The 18,208-nt window shown below is 53.8% G+C and overlaps 1 protein-coding gene across 1 annotated transcript in view; it reads right to left on the reverse strand.

The window, feature by feature from the left end:
• MYO9B (myosin IXB) overlaps positions 1 to 18,177 on the reverse strand; it is an 84,903-nt gene extending 66,726 nt beyond the window's left edge. The window contains exon 1 of the mRNA XM_013060547.2: positions 18,040 to 18,177. The gene's annotated coding sequence lies outside the window, so the exon portion shown is untranslated. The remainder of the gene's footprint in view (positions 1 to 18,039) is intronic.
• Between the last annotated feature and the right edge of the window lie 31 nt (positions 18,178 to 18,208).

Genomic DNA, 18,208 nt, shown 5'->3' on the forward strand with positions numbered 1-18,208 from the left:
TGGGTTGAGCAAGACTGAACCTGCCCCGAAACTCAGGGATTCTGAAACTCCATCAGCTGGGGGGGGGGGGGATTCATCAGGGAGAGCCCCCAAAAACTGGTTTGGGAGAACTGCTCAGAGTGCATTTGCTTCTAGAACCCATGCCCTCGTTCCAATTGTGACAAGACCATCAGACAGACCCACATCAAGGGCATCCTGCTGGACACCTGGCCAGTCTTCCCCAAGACTGCCAAGGTCTTAAGCAACACAGAAAGACTGAGTTAGCATCCACACAGGAGGAGACTGGAGAGGTATGACAATTTAATCCAATGGGGTTCCCTGGATGGGGTCCTCAACCAGAAAGAGGACATGAATGGGAAGAACCGGTGACAGCCACATAACATCAGGGGGCTGGTGAAGAGCAGCAAACCAATGTCCCTCTCTTAGTCGGACAAATGTGCCCTGATCATGTAAGGTGTTTATAAGATCATCTAAGATTTGGGGAAGCTAGGGGAGGGGTATAGGGGACTCTGTGCAGTCTTTACAACTTTTTGTAGATCTAAAATGACTCTGACATAAAACTTTATTTTTAAAAAATGCATTTGCAGGTGCCTGGGTGGCTCAGTTGGTTGGGCAACTGCCTTCGGCTCAGGTCATGGTCCCGGAGTCCCGGGATCGAGTCCCACCTCGGGCTCCCAGCTCTAAGGGGAGTCTGCTTTGTCCTCTGATCTCTCCCCTCTCATGCTTTCTCTCACTGTCTCTCTCTCAAATAAATAAATAAAATCTTTAAAAAAATGCATTTGCTTCTTAAGACATTGCAGGAAAAAGAAAATGCAGCCAATGTTTCTAACAGTCCATTTTGTGTTTTGGAGTCAGAGACACAAATGCAGTGTGGGTCCTGTGTGGGCTCAGTGTGGGCCACCTAAGGCGCAGCTGAGGATACAAAGATGAACCAGACCTTGGTTCAAAGCCCAGCGGAAGCGGCTGGTATGCAAATGTGAGTGTGTCAACCACACAAACGAGAAGTTACAACCCTTGAGAGCCAGAGAAGGCTTTAGGAGAGTGGCAACATCTAAGAGGGGTTCTGAAGGATGAAGAGGAGTTCGTTCAACAGGGAGGTGAAAGGAGGGAAGAGGGTATGGAAGGCCCACTCCTTGTTTCTGTGGATAGTTTTATTGGAAATGTAGCCCATTCATTTACATATCATCTCTGGTTGCCTTTATTATATCAGCAGGGCTAAACAGTTTTGACAAGGCTGTGTAAGCTTAAGGCCTTGAAAGCCAAATGTACCTATTTTCCAGTCCTTTACAGAAAAAGTTTGCTAGAGGGAAAAAAAAAGTTGGCGGCCTTGGACCCTCGACAGAAGCATGACTCAGCAGAGGAGCGTGAGGGGCGACTGGAGGCTGAGATGCTTCGGATTCTGGGAAACCAAGTCCCGCAGCGGCGTTTGGAGGGTTGGGGAGGGGGAGGATGAACAAAACTACCCATAATGAAGCTGTTGTGAGAGAGCCCGTGACCAGCTGTAGGCAGTGGCAACAGGCTAGAAGGTCAGGGGAGGTGGGAATATTTATTTTTTTATTTTTTTGAATATTTACTTTTAAAAATTTTTTCCTAAATTAAGAAATTTTGATGTGTTTTCTTCCAGTTTAACAGATGTTACTACATGTTAACAAAACTCAGATTGTTCTATGTGTGATGCATCGGTATACACCCATGTCATAAAACATACCGAAACATATTTTTAATGCCTTCTTGGCATGTCACTGTACACACAAATCGTGAGGCATGGGATTCTTCTGCTACCAGTGGGCAGCTGGTTTTGATTTCTTGGGCACGCATCCTTACACACACCTCTGAGCATTTCCTTAGGGTTGTTGCATTTATGCCAGATTAGCAGATCGACAGATACAACCGTTGCTAAATGCCTTCAAACAGACACAGGATAAGGCAGACATGCTATATTAGATTACTTAGATTACGTAGTTCATCTACTTTGGATATAATTTAGGCAATTTCTTTAGAAGTTGGTTATACAACTAGATGTGACCCAGCAGTTCCTCTCCTAGGAGTTACTCAAGAGAAATAAAGACGATGTCCCTACAGGGACTGTAAACGAATGGTATTTGTGGCATTGTTTCTAAGAGCTCCACACCGGAAACAACTCAAATGGGTGTTGGCCCACGAATGGAGGAACACACAGGCCACACAATGGGACAATACTCAGGTAGGAGAAGGGACCAACCTCTGATCCTTGCAACAGCAGGGAACCACACGGAACAACTTCAGAATCTGCGTGCTAAGCGGGAAAAGGACAACAAAAAAACAAAAAACAAAACGTACAGACCCAACAGTACTGCTCCTAGGTATACACCTAAGAGGACTGAAAATAGGTGTTCAAAGAAATCCTTGCATATGTGTGTTCACAGCAGCACAATTCACAACAGCCAAAAAGGTGGAAACAATCCAAGTGTCTACCAGTTGATGAATGAACAGACCCTGGTCCCTCCACATAAAGGAATATTACGCAGCCATAAAAAGGAATGAAGCCCCGATACCCACTACCATTTGGACGGACCTTGAAAACATCGTGTTGAGTGAAAGCAGCCAGACACAAAAGGCCACATAGTGTAGGATCCCATTTAAACAAAACGTTCAGAATAGGCAAATCCATTCAGACAGAAAGCAGATGGGTGGTTGCCAAGGGCTGGCGGGGGGAGGTGGAGGGAATACGAAGTGACTGCTAATGGGGACAGGGGTTCCTTGTAGGAGATAAAATTGTTCTGGACCTAGACAACGGAGGTTGCACAACACCAACAACGTACAAAACACCACAGAATCGAACACTTTAAAATGATGAATCCTATGCTATGTGAATTTCACCTCAGTAAGTTTTTTTTCCCAAGTTTATTTATTATTAAATAATGTCTGTGCCCAACATGGGACTCCAACTCGCGACCCTAAGATCAAGAGTCACGCTCTTCCGACTGAGCCAGCCAGGCAGCCTCAACCTCAATAAAGTTTTAAAAGTATGATTCCCCGTATGTAGAATTCTAGAAAATGCAGGGTATAGAGACAGAAAGTCAATTAGTGGCTGCTTGGGGGCTGGGCAGGCTGGGATGACAAAGGAGCCCACGGAGACTTGTTGGGTGACGAATGCCTTCACCATCTCGGGTGCGGCGGTGGGCTCACGAGTGTTTGCATGCGCCACGATTCGCCAAATTACACACTTTAAAGAAGTACAGTTAGTTTACAGCATATCAGTTACGGTTAAGAAAGCTCTTTTTAGGGACGCCTGGGTGGCTCAGTTGGTTAAGCGGCTGCTTTCAGCTTAGGTCATGATCCCAGCGTCCTGGGATCGAGTCCCACATCGGCTCTTTGCTCAGCAGGGAGTCTGCTTCTCCCTCTGACTCTGCCTGCCACTCTTTGTCTGCCTGTGCTCACTCTCTCTGACAAATAAATAAAAAAAAAAAATTCTTTTTAAAAATTACGGGGATTATGGAAGAACCCAGTCCCCCAGGGGAGCCTCTTATAAAAACTTCTTGCTCTCTTTCCAAAATGCCCAACCCCTGAGCCCCATCAATGAGCTCTTGGGATGCCGCGGCACGGGGACTACCAGAAACCCATGTCAGGTATTCAAAGGTGACAGGCGGGAGCTGTCTGCCTGGCTGTCCCCTGACCTAACTAGTGCTGATCACAGAACCTTCGAGGGCAGCACTGCACAGCTGTGGAAGGCGGACAGTAGATGCTGCTTCTGAGCCACGTGAGAAATGCAGGGGCCCGAACCGTGGACATGCACCTTCACCACGGCCATGCGCATGCTCACGAACACATGACTTGTGCAGATGCAGACACACGTGGACATGTATGCCTTTTTGCACGGATACACCCAAACTCATGCGCACATACACCAAAGCCCAGACGGGTGCACGCGGTTTCACGTGAACACACCCACACACGTGCATGCGGATACACACAGGGACACGCATGCACACACATACACGTGCACAGAGCCCGGGCTGCAGGCAGAGCCCGCCCCGGCTGTGACTTGCACTTGTGGAGACACAGCTGATGGGCACCACAGCTGCTGGAGGCCACATCTGGCTCACCGACTCCGGGCTCTAGGCTATCTCACGTCCAAGGTCGGGAATGCGGGTAGTGGGAGAGTCGCACAGACGTGCCTGTTTGGCCTGAGTGAGGAGCTATCAGAGCCCCGGATCCAATCTTGTTCCTGCTTCAGAGACCTCCCCCACGCCCCCTGGTGAGGGCCTGGTCAAGTTCAACGCGGCCAGCTAGATTCAGCCCCAGCCCCATCCTCCAGGGTCAGTCAGTCATCAGATCCCTTCGGAGCCCCACAGGGGATGTTTGCGGCTCTGGGCCTCTTGGTGTAGGGAGCAGAAGACAGCCCCGTGCTCAGAGACTGGGGGACAGGCGGGCAGTCACAGGACCGGCGGGTGCCTGCCCCACCCCCCAGGCCAGGAGGAAGAAGATAAGACCTGCTCAGGGGGGCTGATGACTACCAGGACTGCAAGGAGGGCTACAACCGATGAGTAGGGGTAGGCAGGACAGACAGCATCTGGGGTCCCCTGCAGGAGTCCCCACAGGGCCCACCATGTCTATCACGTCTGTATCCTGGGAAATTCCTCTGCCTCAGACCTGTCTTGGGGCCCTCCCCATCCAGCCTGGCCTCACGGGGGCCCTTCTCCCCAGGGAGCCCCCTCTTCCAGAATGGTTCATCTGAAGGACGATCCTCCCCCTCAAAACAGTTCCTGTGCCTTAAAACCAAAGACACTAATAAACCCTCTTCCCTGCCCAGGGTAAAGCCTGGTTCACTCCTCCCTTCCACATGACTTGGAGCCAGGCCTTCCCACCCCCTCCTGCCCCTCAACCCAGCATTCCCTCCCGCTATGAATACCACTGTGCCTCTCCCCAAAGATGCCACCATGCTCCCACCAGCACATCTGCCAGCCACCGGCCTCTCCTGGTTCTGCTCCAGGGTAGGGACCCCACCCCCCACCCCAAACAACCCAGACTCTGTCCCTGGGGCCTATCCACTCTGCTGCACACTCCCCGGGGCCACGCTCCACTTCCAGCCTGCCATGGGCCACCTTTCCCACCCCTAAACACCCCGAAGGCTTGTTCCCTGCTCCCCCTCCCACATCCTCCCTGACCACATCCTGACTACTGTCACCGTGTCCCCAGAGCTGCCCCCTCTTCTCCCCAGCCAATCAGGAGGGCCCCCAGGTAGAACGTCCTGCGTCCTGCCTCTATCCTCCGGGCTGCTGCAGGGGAGCCCCTGGGGACACCGGTCTAGATGTGCCCGGCCTGGCACAGAGCCCCTTTCTACCCAACCAGGCCCAGGCTCAAAGATCAGACCCTGCAGGCTTCTCCAGGCCCACTAGGGAGAAGCTGTCCAAAGCCCCTGACCCACAGCAGAAAGCCTGGTTCTCCTCGCCTGGGCTGTGTCCCAATAAGATACCCACCAGGCCTTCACCACAGGCCTGGAGGGCTGCCCACCCCTCCACTCCCAGGTCCCCTGCCCTCTCTTTCCCTCATCCACACCTCAGATGGGGGGCCCCACCCCACCTGGCTGCCTCCCCTGAGTGCTACTCTTGTCCCCTCAGGTCAGAACGCCCTCCAAGCCCCACCCCCCACCAGTCCCAGGTCAACTCTGCTCTCAATGCAAAATCTTAGGGCAGCACAGAGTTCCCTCGCTCCACAGGTGGCATCATTTCCCCTACAACACTGGGCTGATCTGATCCCCTCTGCATTTTGACCGAGACCCCCGCCCCCCATCACAATCCATTCTGCCAAAGTGACTTCACGAGAGACCCACCCAAGGGAGAGGTCTGCCCGGAGTGGTATAAGCATGCCTGCCTCGCTTCCTCGCTGGCACCAAGTGTCAATATTTTCTCAACCCCCAGCCATCCGTGGGCACAAAAGAGCATCCTGTCATTGACGTTCCTTCGACTGTCAGGTGAGGCTTTTAAGAAAACTGTGTGCGCTGAGCAACTATTTTTCTGTTTCGGTTAAGTTGTTCGTGTCCTTTGCCCACTTTTCCCTGCTAACTGTTTCGCAACAGCTCTTTGTATAGGAAGGGTATTAACGGTTTGCCAGGGTCAAGGGCGATTTGCTTTTACTTAGGGTATTTTTGGATACAAATAAGGATTTTCCAGGCAGTCAGATCTGTGGGTGATTTCTTTCATGTCTGCTGCCTACTCCTCTCTCAGGTGATGAGCACAAAACTAATATTTTTGGTTCGCATCCCCCTCCTTCCCTGGATTTATTCTTTACCTTTAGGCTCTGATCCAACTGGAAAGTATTCTGGTGGTGTAGGAGTTTCCTAGGGCTGCTGCAATTTAAGTACTACAAATTAGGTGGCTTACTACAACAGAAATTTCTTGTCTCACATTTCTGGAGGAGTCCAAAATCAAGGTGTTGGCAGGCAGGGCTGGCTCCTTCTGGAGGCTCAGAGGGAGAATCCGTCCCATGCTTCCCCTAGTTTCTAGTAGCTGCTGGCAACCCTCAGCGGTTCCTTGGCTTATAAATGTATCATTCTGACCTCTTCATCCATCACCACATGGTGTCTTTTGTTTCTGTATCTTTTTTATTTAAATAACTCATTTATTTATTTGAGAGAGAGAGTGAGAGAGAGAGAGAGAGAGCCCGCACATAAGCAGTGGGGAGGAGTAGGGGGAGGAGTAGAGGGAGGGGGGAGCGGACTCCCCGCTGAGCAGGGAGCCCGATGCAGGACTCGATCCCAGGACCCTGGGATCATGACCTGAGCCAAAGGCAGATGCTTAACCGACTGAGCTGCCCAGGCGCCCTCCTGTCTTCTCTTCTCATAGAGACACCACCTACTGGATTCAGGATGAGTTCATCTTGAGACCTTTCACTTATCATACCTGCGAAGATCTTATTTCTCATCAAGGTCACATTCTGAGGTTTCAGGTACACAGGAGTTTGGGGGAGACAGGAGTCAACCCAGGATCGTGTGGGAGGTGAAATGGGGGATCCAAGTGATCTCCTTCAATAAAGAATCCTCTCCCCTGATCAGGGAGATTCCTCGGTTTGTTAAATTCAGTATATTAAGTTATTTTACACATGGGGGTCTGCTCTGGGCTGCTGATGCCTGCACGGTGCCATGATGTTCTGATTATCACAGCTTCAGGGGACATTCTCAAACAATGACATCTCTCTTGGAGGGACTACGCTGTTTTCTCTGGTTTTCAAGCCCCGCCTTCCATCACTGAGTCTCAGCGGAGCCTGAGACCTGGAAGTGAGTCACGCTGTGGCTTCAAGGTCCTGGTCACAAGTGGATGTGAAACCTGTGCCCCAAGAATCCCCAGACTGTGCCCAGAACGCAAGGAAGGAGGTCTGGAACTGGGGGTGGCAGGTCCCTGGACTGAGGGGGACAGGGGGATGGGATGTGGGGGGCACCGAGGCAGCTTGGCCAAGTGGTGACCACAGGCTGCAGGGGGCAGCGGGTCCCACAAGCCCATGTCTTCATCTTCCCTCTGAACCATAACACCATTCCACCCTTCAGCAGATGCTCACCAAAGCAGTCATGGTGTGTGAAGGGGAAGCAAAACCCATCTCCAGACAGATGGGACCAGTCTACCCAGACCTGCATGGGTGACCCGTGTCCTCGTCACCCAACAGAGGCCAGGCTGGCAGACTATAAAGCTGCCCATGGAAAGAGCCAAGAGGCGGAAACAAAATGCCTGTTGGAGGACAAGTGGATGAATCAAATGTGGCTGAGACAGTGGAATATTACTCAGCCGTAAAAAAGGAACAAAGCCCTGACTAACACAAGCTTGGCCATGGGTGGACCTTGAAAACACGGGGGTGAGTGAGAGAAGCCAGATGCAGAAGGCCCCATCGTGTAGGACTCCATTTATGTGAAACATCCAGAACAGGCAAATGCAAAGAGACAGAAAGCAGATGAGAGGTTGTGGGGGGCTGAGGGAAGGAAGGGAGTGACTGCTTGTGCGGACGGAGTTTCCTTTTGAGGGGAAGGAAATGTTCCACATCTAGACAGAGGCAGGGGTTGCATCTATCGAGTGTGAATCCATTCGATGTTACTAACACTAATTCCATGTGCTTTTGCCACAGCCAGAGAAATTCCTGCTGAAAAACCTAAACCCTGGAAAAGTAAAAGGCTTTGCAAACACCACACTTGCATACTTTCTGCCCTTTGAAAAATTCAGGACCTTTCTCTTATATGTTCTTGGAGAAGGGAAAGGCAGGCAAAGCCGGTGGGGGTTGTGCAGTGGGAGGGAACAACACAACCAGAAATTAGGCCCTGGGGGTGAGGGGGCAGGCGTGAATGAGCTGCTCTAGAGGGGCCTGGCCGGGGCCGGTGCTCAAACACATGCAAGGTTCTGCCTGTCGGCCTGGCGAATAATTTGGAATTCACTGGAAAATAAGGCAGATGGGGGCCTCCAGAAAGTGTAGCGTAGCTGCTTGGTTTATATAAGTCCATAATTTGAAGCCACATGTTTATCAGATGAAATCATTCTCAAGCTAAAAGGAGAAGGCCAGCATTATAGCAGAATCATGTAGGAAGCACTTAGAATTCTGCGCGTTTCTACTTTCCAACGCACACTTCCTTGAGTCTGGGGAGACTTTTGGAGAAGAAACAATCGTGTGAGATGCACGATGGTAAAGACAGACGCACTGAGGAACAGCCACCCACTCCAGTGTCGGACTCACGCACTACAGCTCAGAGCTGGAGGGCAACGGGAGGTCTACACTGGGGTGATGTGGCCACACGCCGAGAAACGCCTGGAGCCTCCAGCAGCTGGAGGAGGCAAGGAAGGATCCTCTCCCATACCTGGCCCTACCTCTGGATCCTTTGGAGGGAGAGGACCGCACTGATGCTTTGATTCTGGACTTATGGCCTCCAGAACTTTGAGAGAATCACTTTCTATTGTTTAAACCACTGGGTTTGCGGCCCCAACTTGTGGCAGCCCCAGGACACGGATCCAAGTGTCCAGAGCAGGAGGTACCAGATGCTCTGGGCAAGTCTCTCATTGGGAGGGACCACTGTCTTTCTTCTGCTTTAGTCTGCGCATCCCGGAGAAGCCCATCCCACAGCCTTGGGGGCATGACAGTCCCTTGCTTCCCTAAGTCCTCCCCTCCAAACCTTCCAGTCTTGCCCAACGGGTCTGGGCCCTGGAAACAGCCCCCCCCCTCAGGAGGATGCTGGGGGGGGGGGCATGTTCCACTCAGACAGCTTTCTCCCTGGGGTCTGTGACTACCTCTCGGGCCCCCTCTGAAACGGAACAGGCTATCATCTTTCATACATTCCATATCATTCTTTCGATGAATGTTGCTCCAGCGCAGGCCCTGTGCTCGGCCTGGGGGTGTGACTACGTGGAAGTGAAGGAAGTCGAAGGGGCCTGGCTTTTAGGGAACTTGACAACAAACCAACCCGTGAGCAGAGGGGCACTTGTAACGGCGAGAGCACTGGGGTAAAGGAAAAATCTGGTGTAGCCTTCAACCAGTGATTATCGCCCGAGGGCAAGTCTGTGCGGCCCAGGCGGACACCTGCCTCTGGCTAGAGGCTGGAGACATTCTGATTGTCGCTGCTGGGGGAATAGGGAGGTACTGCTGGAGGGAGGAGGCCAGGCTGCTGCTCTATACTCTACAGCATACAGGATGGCCCCCCCACAAACAAAAGCCCCTCCCACCCCGAGACATCAGAAGCGCCGCCATGGAGACGGAAACTGACCAGGGCAGGGTGGGCATTCTGGATGAACCAGGAGGCAAGGAAGCGCCCAGAGAGGACAGTTGCTGAGGCCAGTGCAGTTGAGAAGGGGCGGACGGACTGAGCTCTTGGGGAGGGCGGCTGAGCCTAGGGCGGCGAGCGCCAAGGGCAGGGGCAGCTGGAGCTGGCCTCAGAACAAGGGGTCCAGTGTGGCCAGGAAGGCCGAGGCTGGAGGGGGAGGGCCCGAGGTCAGGAAGGTCAGATCCCACAGGGCCTTATGAACGTGGGACAGAGTTTCAATTTTCAGGCAAGTCTGATGGGAGCCTGGCTGGCTGGAGGCATTGAGAACAGGGACGAGACTGACATCTGGAAGGGGTCAACCAGGCTGTATGGGGCAGGTGGGCCATGGGGGGGTGCTGTTGGTCCCCGACTCTAGCAGGGGCCTGGGACAGGGAGGGAGAGGATTGATGGTGGCCAGGGCAGTGGGACACAGGATGGCTCTGGTTACACAAGGAAGGCAGATTTGCGAAGTCTTGGGACTCATGTCTCAGGTCCTTCCCTGGTGACCAGTGGGCTCCCTAAATGGAGACTCAGAAGTCTCCCAGGGAAGAGGGCTTAGAAAGGCAGAAGAGACCCCCTTAGGAACCCCTCTCCAAATCCCACAATCCACCTGTTGTCATGCCCAGGTGAAAAGCCACCTTGAGAACCTCCTGTGGGCGGCCATGGTGACCACACCCAAAAGCTCTGCTTGAGACCCTGGCTCAGGAAAAACAAGGGAAAGGGGCCCACGGAGCCCCGCTCTGCTTATAAAGGTGGTCTGGATCTTCATGGACCTCAGGCAGGGCTCCAAGGGGGCTTCTGTGCCAGCCTGGTTGCAAGGGACAGAGTGGGCTTACTCCTCGGCCAAAATGCCCAGCATGGTCAGCCACTTGGGTCCATGGGACCCCCCCCCACCCGGAAGACAAGTGTCCTGGGGACTTGGGGAGCAAGTCATGCTTCACTGGCTGCCTCATTCCTGGAACCTGGAGCAAAGCAACTGTTCGCTTGGCTGTTCCTGAGCTCTCTGCAGACTGCAGACTCTCTGAGCTGTTATCACCTCAAAATCCACGGTGCCTCCCACTGGGGGCCCCCCCTCCTTGGTTCTGGTTTCTTCCACAACATCCCCTTTGCCTCACCCCTCCCCAGAGGCCCCGGGGCCCACTGGCTTTAACTTCAAAATGGCGTCTTGGTCTGATAAGACTCTTCCTTCCTTCTAAGACGACTTACTGAGGGGGAATCCACATACCACATAGCTCAAGTGTTCGCAGGGCACGGGGCAGCAGCGTGCGTTGTGTTCAGAGACGCAGAGACGCAGGCCATCACCACCAGAACCACTCCAGAATATTCCCCTCTCAGAAGGGAATCTTAGTTACCCCTCTGTCCTGCCAACGAGACCCTCGAGCCCATCCTCATTTTCTTGTTCCCGTGGAACTGCCTGCGTCACCGGCCCCACTCTGTCCCCCCAACACTTGTGGCTGCAATGTGGGGTCCTCGAGCCCCCAGGGTCGCCTCCTCTCCTCCACCTGTGTCCCTGGGCCTCCACCTGTGTCACCTGGGCCGGGATCCTTCCTGGCCGCGCAGCCTAACCTCTGGCCACGCCACCTAACCTCTGGCCACAATGATCTGGTTCCACTTTTCCACCCAGTAAGCTCTCCCTGGCAGCCCACAGCCCAGGGTTCTGCCTTGTCAACATCTTTGGTGACGGCCACCAACTGGTTCCCCTCCGATCCTATCCACAATCATCACAAAGGCAAGGGGTAAAAGGGTCCCTGCGGGCCAGCCACAGGCTTGACACATGGTGTCTCAGCGGCTCTTCTTGCCCTAGAGCTTAGCATTCTTTCTAGAGCCTCAGCATTCTTTCAGACGGGCTCTCTCTCCCAGGCTGACTGTGGCCCCAGGAGACATCTAGCAATGACTAGGGACAGTTTTGATTGTTCCAACTAGGGGAAGGGGAGCTTTCCTGGGGTGGGGCTGCGGGAGTGGGTACAGACCAGGGACACTGCTCAGTACCTATCCCAGAGAACAGACCCTCCCAATCCAGAAAATGATTTGGCCCTAGATACCAACAGTGCTGAGACTGATAAATACTGTGTTAATTATTTGGGGGAAAAAAAAAGATTTAGGTCCCTAGCTCATGTACACATCAGGATAAAAATCCCGATGAGTTAAATGGTACAAACCAGGTGCTGTCCCAGTATCTGTGAGTTACAACCTCTCTCCCTCCCTACTCGGTGCATTGACCTGTGTGTGGCATCCTCGGACCTCAACGAGGTAACAGAATTATAGAACACAAAGGCTCTTAGGTCTCATAGAACCCCTAAAACAGTCAATCTGGGGTTGGCTTTTCTCTAAGGGGACACTTAGCGATACCCGGAGACATTTTTGCTTCTCACGAGTCAGGGGCAGGAGGGCCGCTGCTAGGTGGACACCAGGGATGCCCAAGACCGGGGACACCGGAGACCCGGGATGCCCATTCAACACACTACGACACACAGGACAATCTCCACCCCAGACAATGACCCAGCCCCAGGCCTCACCAATGCCCAGGAGACATCGGAAGATTTCAAGCCTGAGTTCACCTGATTGCACAATATTGAGAATGAGGGAGCAAGAGAGTGGGCCACCCTCGGGGCTGGACCACCCCAGCTGCCTAGGCCTAGAGACACCTGCCCCAGTTGAGGCTCCTTTCTCTCCCCGGCAGCCCCCCCACCCCAGCTTCCCCATCTTCATCTCCACTCCCTGCTAAGCCAGCAGGCAGACTCCTATGGGACCACTGAGGGGAGAGACTGGCTTTTTGAGAGTCTGTGGGCAGGGCTTGGCTCTGGCACTTTCTTGTGCCCCCCTCTTTTCTCACTAGTGCCTGATAACCAGCATCTCCACATGACAGCTGAGGAGCCGGTGATCTTCGCTAGCAAGGGCCAGAGACCCTGCTTGCCAGGAAATGAAAGTCCCAGGGGCATCCAGGAGACCTGAGAAGCGCCATCTCCAATCTCGCCCTCTGTTCCGCCCATCCCAGGACAGGATGGAGATGCTCGGGGAGATGAGGGGGTAGATTTGGGGTAAAGCCCCAGTGAGCCTGTCACAGATGCACTGGTCTGACTTCTCCTGTGGGGAGGCAGGGGCGCCAGCCTCTGAGGGAAAGGACCTTGGCTGGGGCTTATCGGGGGAGCTCTCATGTGGCCCTCTTCCTCCCCCAACAAGCCCTGTGTGGGTCACAAGCTCACTTGGTGTTGGGTGCCTCTCCGCAGGCATGACTCCTGACATGTGCACTCGGGGCAGAGAGGCAAGGGCCATTCTTTTCTCGTGGTATCCCTGAAAGCCAGCTCTGCACCTGCCTCATTAACACTTTCTGCTGAATGATTTTTCAGACCTTCCAGAAACTTCTTTTGTCCAATCACCTATGGCAGCAGCTGGTCCCAAAGTCATTTTGGTTCATTCACAGAGTCGCTTTTAGATCCCCTCCCGTGACCATGGCAACACTGAGGACAGAGACCTCCGCACGCCTAATTATAAACCTTAGCCAGCCCCCAGGCAGGCACACACAGTCTCCCAGGCCTGGCTCTAAATACATCCCTTGTAATGTCACACGAGACCCGCTCCCTCTGAGCAGGGTCCTTGCCTCTCTATCGTCATCCCAACTGTAAGAACATGTGTGGGATCTGGAAGGTTCCTAATGGGACATTTCCAAAGTTGATGTGGCCAACTTGCTCACCACCCTTAAGATGTTTATTTTAGAAGAGTAAGACTAAACAAAATGAACTCTATCGGTGCAATTATTTATCTAAACCTTCTTCACTCAGTAAGAATGCAATTTGTCCCTTACCCAGTATGAGGGGCTGAAGTGGGTCCCAACACACCCCCACTCCCCCATTCATTATGTTGAAGTCCTACTGCCCTGCAGCCCAGAATGTGACTGTATTTGGAGACAGGATCTTTAAAGAGGTGATTCAGTTAAAATGAGGTTATTAGGGTTTGCCCGATCCGACAGGACTAGTGTCCTGACAAGAGAAGATGCGGACACAGGCACGCCCAGAAGGAGGACAGTCTGGGGACACAGGGAGAAGACGGTCAACTACACGCTAAGGAGGGAGACCTTGCAACAGAAGCTCCTCTCAGAGAAAACCAACCCTGCCAACACCTTGATCTTGGACTTCTGGCCTCCAGATTCACGAGACAATAAATTCCTGATGTTTAAGCTGCAGGGTCAGTGCTTCTTTGTCCCAGTGGCCCTGGAAGGCTCATACACTCAGCAGTGACAGTACTGCAGTGCGCGTGGCGGGGTCCCCTCTTACACATAACAATCCCGTGGAGCAGGGCAGAGCTGGGTTATGAACGAGTGAGTCAGACCCGGACAGCTTATTCACTGCTCCGACTAACCCACAGGCCGAGCCTTTGAATCACTACTTTATTTATCATCGGGCAGGGGCGCAGGAAAGTCTCGACGAGGAAATGAGTAGAAGCCAGGCTCATCGGCTGTGTTTCTGAGACATGTCTAATCTCCGAAGCCCTTTCTGGGCCAAAGTGAAAAGAGGTGAAGTGACAGGGCCCGTCGGGGACCTGGTGGTGCTCAGACAGAGCCCTTTGTTCTGCGACTCTGTCCGTCCCGGATGAGGGCAGAGAGAAGGGCCTGTCTTGCTCTGCAGGGAGGCCGAGCAGGGGCTGCCTGGCACAGTTGGATGGGGACGCTGGGCACACAAAGGCCTGGTGGATGGGGACCAGTGGGGGAGGGCAGTGCCCAGATGGGGTCGGGTGGCCCCAGAACGTGCTGTTTCCTCCCACGGAGTTACAGCAGCGATGTCTTGGTTGGGGAACAAGCAGAGGACACACGAAGAGCAAAAGTTAGGCAGTCTGTGCTCGAGGAGCGGCCAGCATCTGCGGCCACGAGGGCAAACAGGAGAAGATAATGTGCCTTCAGGAGCCACACCGATCTGGGGCCCCTGCCAAAGGAGCACTCGAGAAGAGATCTAATACCTCTAATCTCGGAAGAAAAGCAACAGTTTGTTCTGAGACGAGGGATGATTCCTGCAGAAATCCAGGTCAGTCGTAAGACAAAGAGAAAGACAATGGCATCTGCTGTCCCTATTAGCGAAGAGGGCCCTGGCTCACCTCTCATTCCTTCTCTGCTCTCTGTTCTTGGGGCATGCTGCCTAACTCCCCCTCAGTCCTCTCCCAGTGCTGCCTCCTTCTTGTAATCAGGACTCTAGATTAAGAATTGACCAGAAGGCAGAATTCAGTTGGCAGTCACTCTTCCCCATGCCTGCCCTTGGCAGCAGTTCTCTGGGAGCTGACCAAACACCAAAGACCCACTGAGGCAGAGGTAGGCCTCGGGCAGTAACCAGATTTCACGATGGAGAGGTGGTTCTGTGCCCCAAGAGACACACAGCCACATCTGGGGACATTCTGGGTGGTCACGACTCAGGGGGTGTATGCTATTGGCGTCTACTAGGTGAAGACAAGAGATGTTGCCTGATGTCCTGTAACAGGTGGAACAACCCCCACAGCAAAAAATAATCCATCCCTAATGTCAATGGTGCTGCAGTTGAGAAACTGTGCTCCTGCAGTTTGGTCTTTGCCAATTTGAGGTTACTAATCATCCTTTGTGTTTCTGGAAAGCCCAGGGAGCCGTCTGTGGCATCGCCGCCTGCCTGAGCCTCAGTTTCCTTTCGGAGAAAAGAACCAGGACTGCTTGCCGCGGGTTGGCAGAATAGAAGAGATGGGTATAAAAGCACCCATCACAAAGGATGCTCAACAAAGGCGAGAGAAGTGCAGCGATCCGCTCATGCAATTCCCTCTTCCTGGCTTGATTAAGGCCTTCGAGGCCTGGCTTGGACCTTGCCACCTCTTCCAAGGAAACTTGCCAGAATCCCCCAAGCCCTGAAGCTTGCACTGGCCATCCCTGATTCGGTCCCACCACCTCAGTTGCTGTACTGACCACCCACTCTGCATTTCATTATTTCAGTGGGAGGGAGAACACCAGAATGTGCCTCCTCCAGGGCATGAAGGCTCATCTCTGTCCCCATGGCCTAGCCCCCAGCGCTGGAAGAATCAGCACTTGCTGAATTGAACTCCTGAGCCCATGCAAGACACAACTTGGGGGAGACAAGGAAAGGGAAGTGGCAAACTAACAAGCCTCTGTTGGGAACAGAAAATAGATCCTATAGTCAAACAGAAAGGGGACACTCCTGAGTCTCTACGCTCTCCTCTGAGCCAGAAGCCTGGAACTGAGGGAGTCTCACTCAGGGATTTATGACTGGAAAGGTGCAGCTGAAGCTTTGGGAACAGGTATAACGTGCAAAAGCAAACGTGGAATTTGTGGAATTTTCCATGCAAAAGATAAAGGAACAGTAAAAAAGGTCATTTTTGGATACAAGCCATACAGTGGAAAGCTGAACCCAAGTGTGATCACCGCAGTGGGGATTCACTATATAAAACATGAGGGGGCTGTGTGCCAGAGACGCTAAGATTGTCAAGATTGGGTTCTAAACCTGAGAAATGCTGACTGAAGCCAACCCATTCATTTTGCGGGTGAAGAAACAGACAACGAGACTTGACGGGAGGTTGGGACTTCTGACTGGAGAGCCTGCCCGGCTGCACTTACTGGGAGACAAGCACCAGTGCCATGCAACCAGAAGATTCCAGTTCTTTTCACTCGGGGGTGTCCTAGCCAGGGCAAACCCATACTCAATGTCTGTAGGAGGCATGGCTCTGGGCTCTGATCATGCGCCCTAGGGCAAGCAAGGCCAAAAGCTACCTTCCATAAGGGCCAGAACATTCTGGAAGTAAAGGAAGAAGTTACTCTTTCTGTGGCCCTCTTTACATTCAATCTATCCAGATTCATTGCCTGAATGAGCTATAAACCCAGGCCCCCCAGCCCTTCTGGCAGATCCTGGCTGGACAAGGATCCCCATGATTAGGAAAGAAGAGAAATTAATGCTGATTAAAACAGCTCAGGGCAAGGCTCTTGCCAGAGTTGGGCCCATCAGACGATGAAACAACTTCCTAGCCCAGCTGCCCAAGAGGCCTCCCACGGCTCCTGGATGCCGTAAGAGTCTGGAGACCCCAAGACCAGAATACTCCTCAGAAAGGTAGGAGCTGGGACCTCCAGCTCTAAGACACAATATCCCCACCAGCTCCCACCTCAAACAAAGAGGTGCAAGAAGGGTTTTCCCTTAAACACCCCTGGCCTATCAGGCGCCTGGGGGGAGAAGAAGAGAGAACACGCAGGCTGACTGCCCCGTGGCTGCGGGCTGCCCTGCCTCTCCCTGGCTGAGCTCACAGCCGCTGGGGGACAGATTTCCTGTATGTCGTTTTACCCATTTAAGTCCAAGGATGCAACTCCGAGGAGATGGTGACAGCCTAGCACACGCGGGTGTGTGCACACCCACTCCCCTCCCCTCTCAAACCCAGTTCCGGCCCCAGTGAGGTCTGGAGTCTCCTTCCTTGCTCCCTGGGACCCCCCCCAACCCCCACTGCCAGCTCCAGCCAGCCCCTTCTTAGGAAAGTGGCAAGGTTTCCAAGCCTGGAATACCAGAATACCAGCCCAGAGGGCACTGGGACCTGCCAGGGTTACCCAGCAGCTGGGGGTGAAGTCAAGAAACAAATGAAACAAGAGAAAGGGGGACCCAAAATCCAATGGGCAGCACCCCTACATCTGTACCCTGCTACCCTTGTCCTTTCCTCTCCTTCTCAGCACCCCCCTGAACTGGCTCTCAGTTCTTGCCATGACTTTTCTCTCCCTCTCCCATCTCCCCTTGCCCCCTTCCCCATTCTGTGGCCCACCACACCAGTGTGTTCAGACCTCCAGAATTTGAGCACCCACAGAACCCTAGGCGCGTCCCTCCCCTGGTAGCCATTCGTCTACCCCTTCAACCGAGGGCAGACGCCCCCAGGCCATCCTGTAACTCTTCCCCCAATCGCACCCGGGCTGTCCTCCCACCGGCTTCGCCCCACGTCCCCCGCCTGGGCCTCTCAACCCCGCCTCCTTGCCTTTACCCCTCCCTGCCCCGTTTCCTGCGACCCCCCAACTACCACTAAAGCCACGTCCTCTTCAGAGAAGCCGCTCAAAGCCACAAGAGCTGCTCCATCTGCATCCGCAAACTCCCTCACCAGGCCCCTTCCATCAACTTTCTCCTAAACCGTCCCGCTCCCACTCCGTCTTCTGCAACCCCTTCACGACCCCCAAGCTCGTTCCCGCTCCCTCGACCACAGGCTTCGCGCCTCCCTCCATTAACCCTCAGCTCTGTAGCCTACAAGGCAATCCGCGAACGCGAGCTTCGAGATCGAGCCCCCAACCCGCGGCCGCCGCCACTCACCTGGGCCTCGGACGCCGCGCGCCGCCGGTCCCGGGCCGGCTCCCAGCCCGGCCGCCAGCCCGACCGCCCACCCACTGGTCCGCCCGCTCCGCCCCGCCGCGCCCGCCGCTCCCCCGCGCGCTCCCGCTTCCGGGTTCCGGAGGGGCGGGGCTGGGGCGTGACGCCAGCG

This window comes from Mustela putorius, unplaced genomic scaffold (genome assembly GCF_011764305.1).
Source record: "Mustela putorius furo isolate JIRA1106 unplaced genomic scaffold, ASM1176430v1.1 tig00000095_pilon_pilon_pilon, whole genome shotgun sequence".
Classification (NCBI taxonomy): Eukaryota; Metazoa; Chordata; class Mammalia; order Carnivora; family Mustelidae; genus Mustela; species Mustela putorius.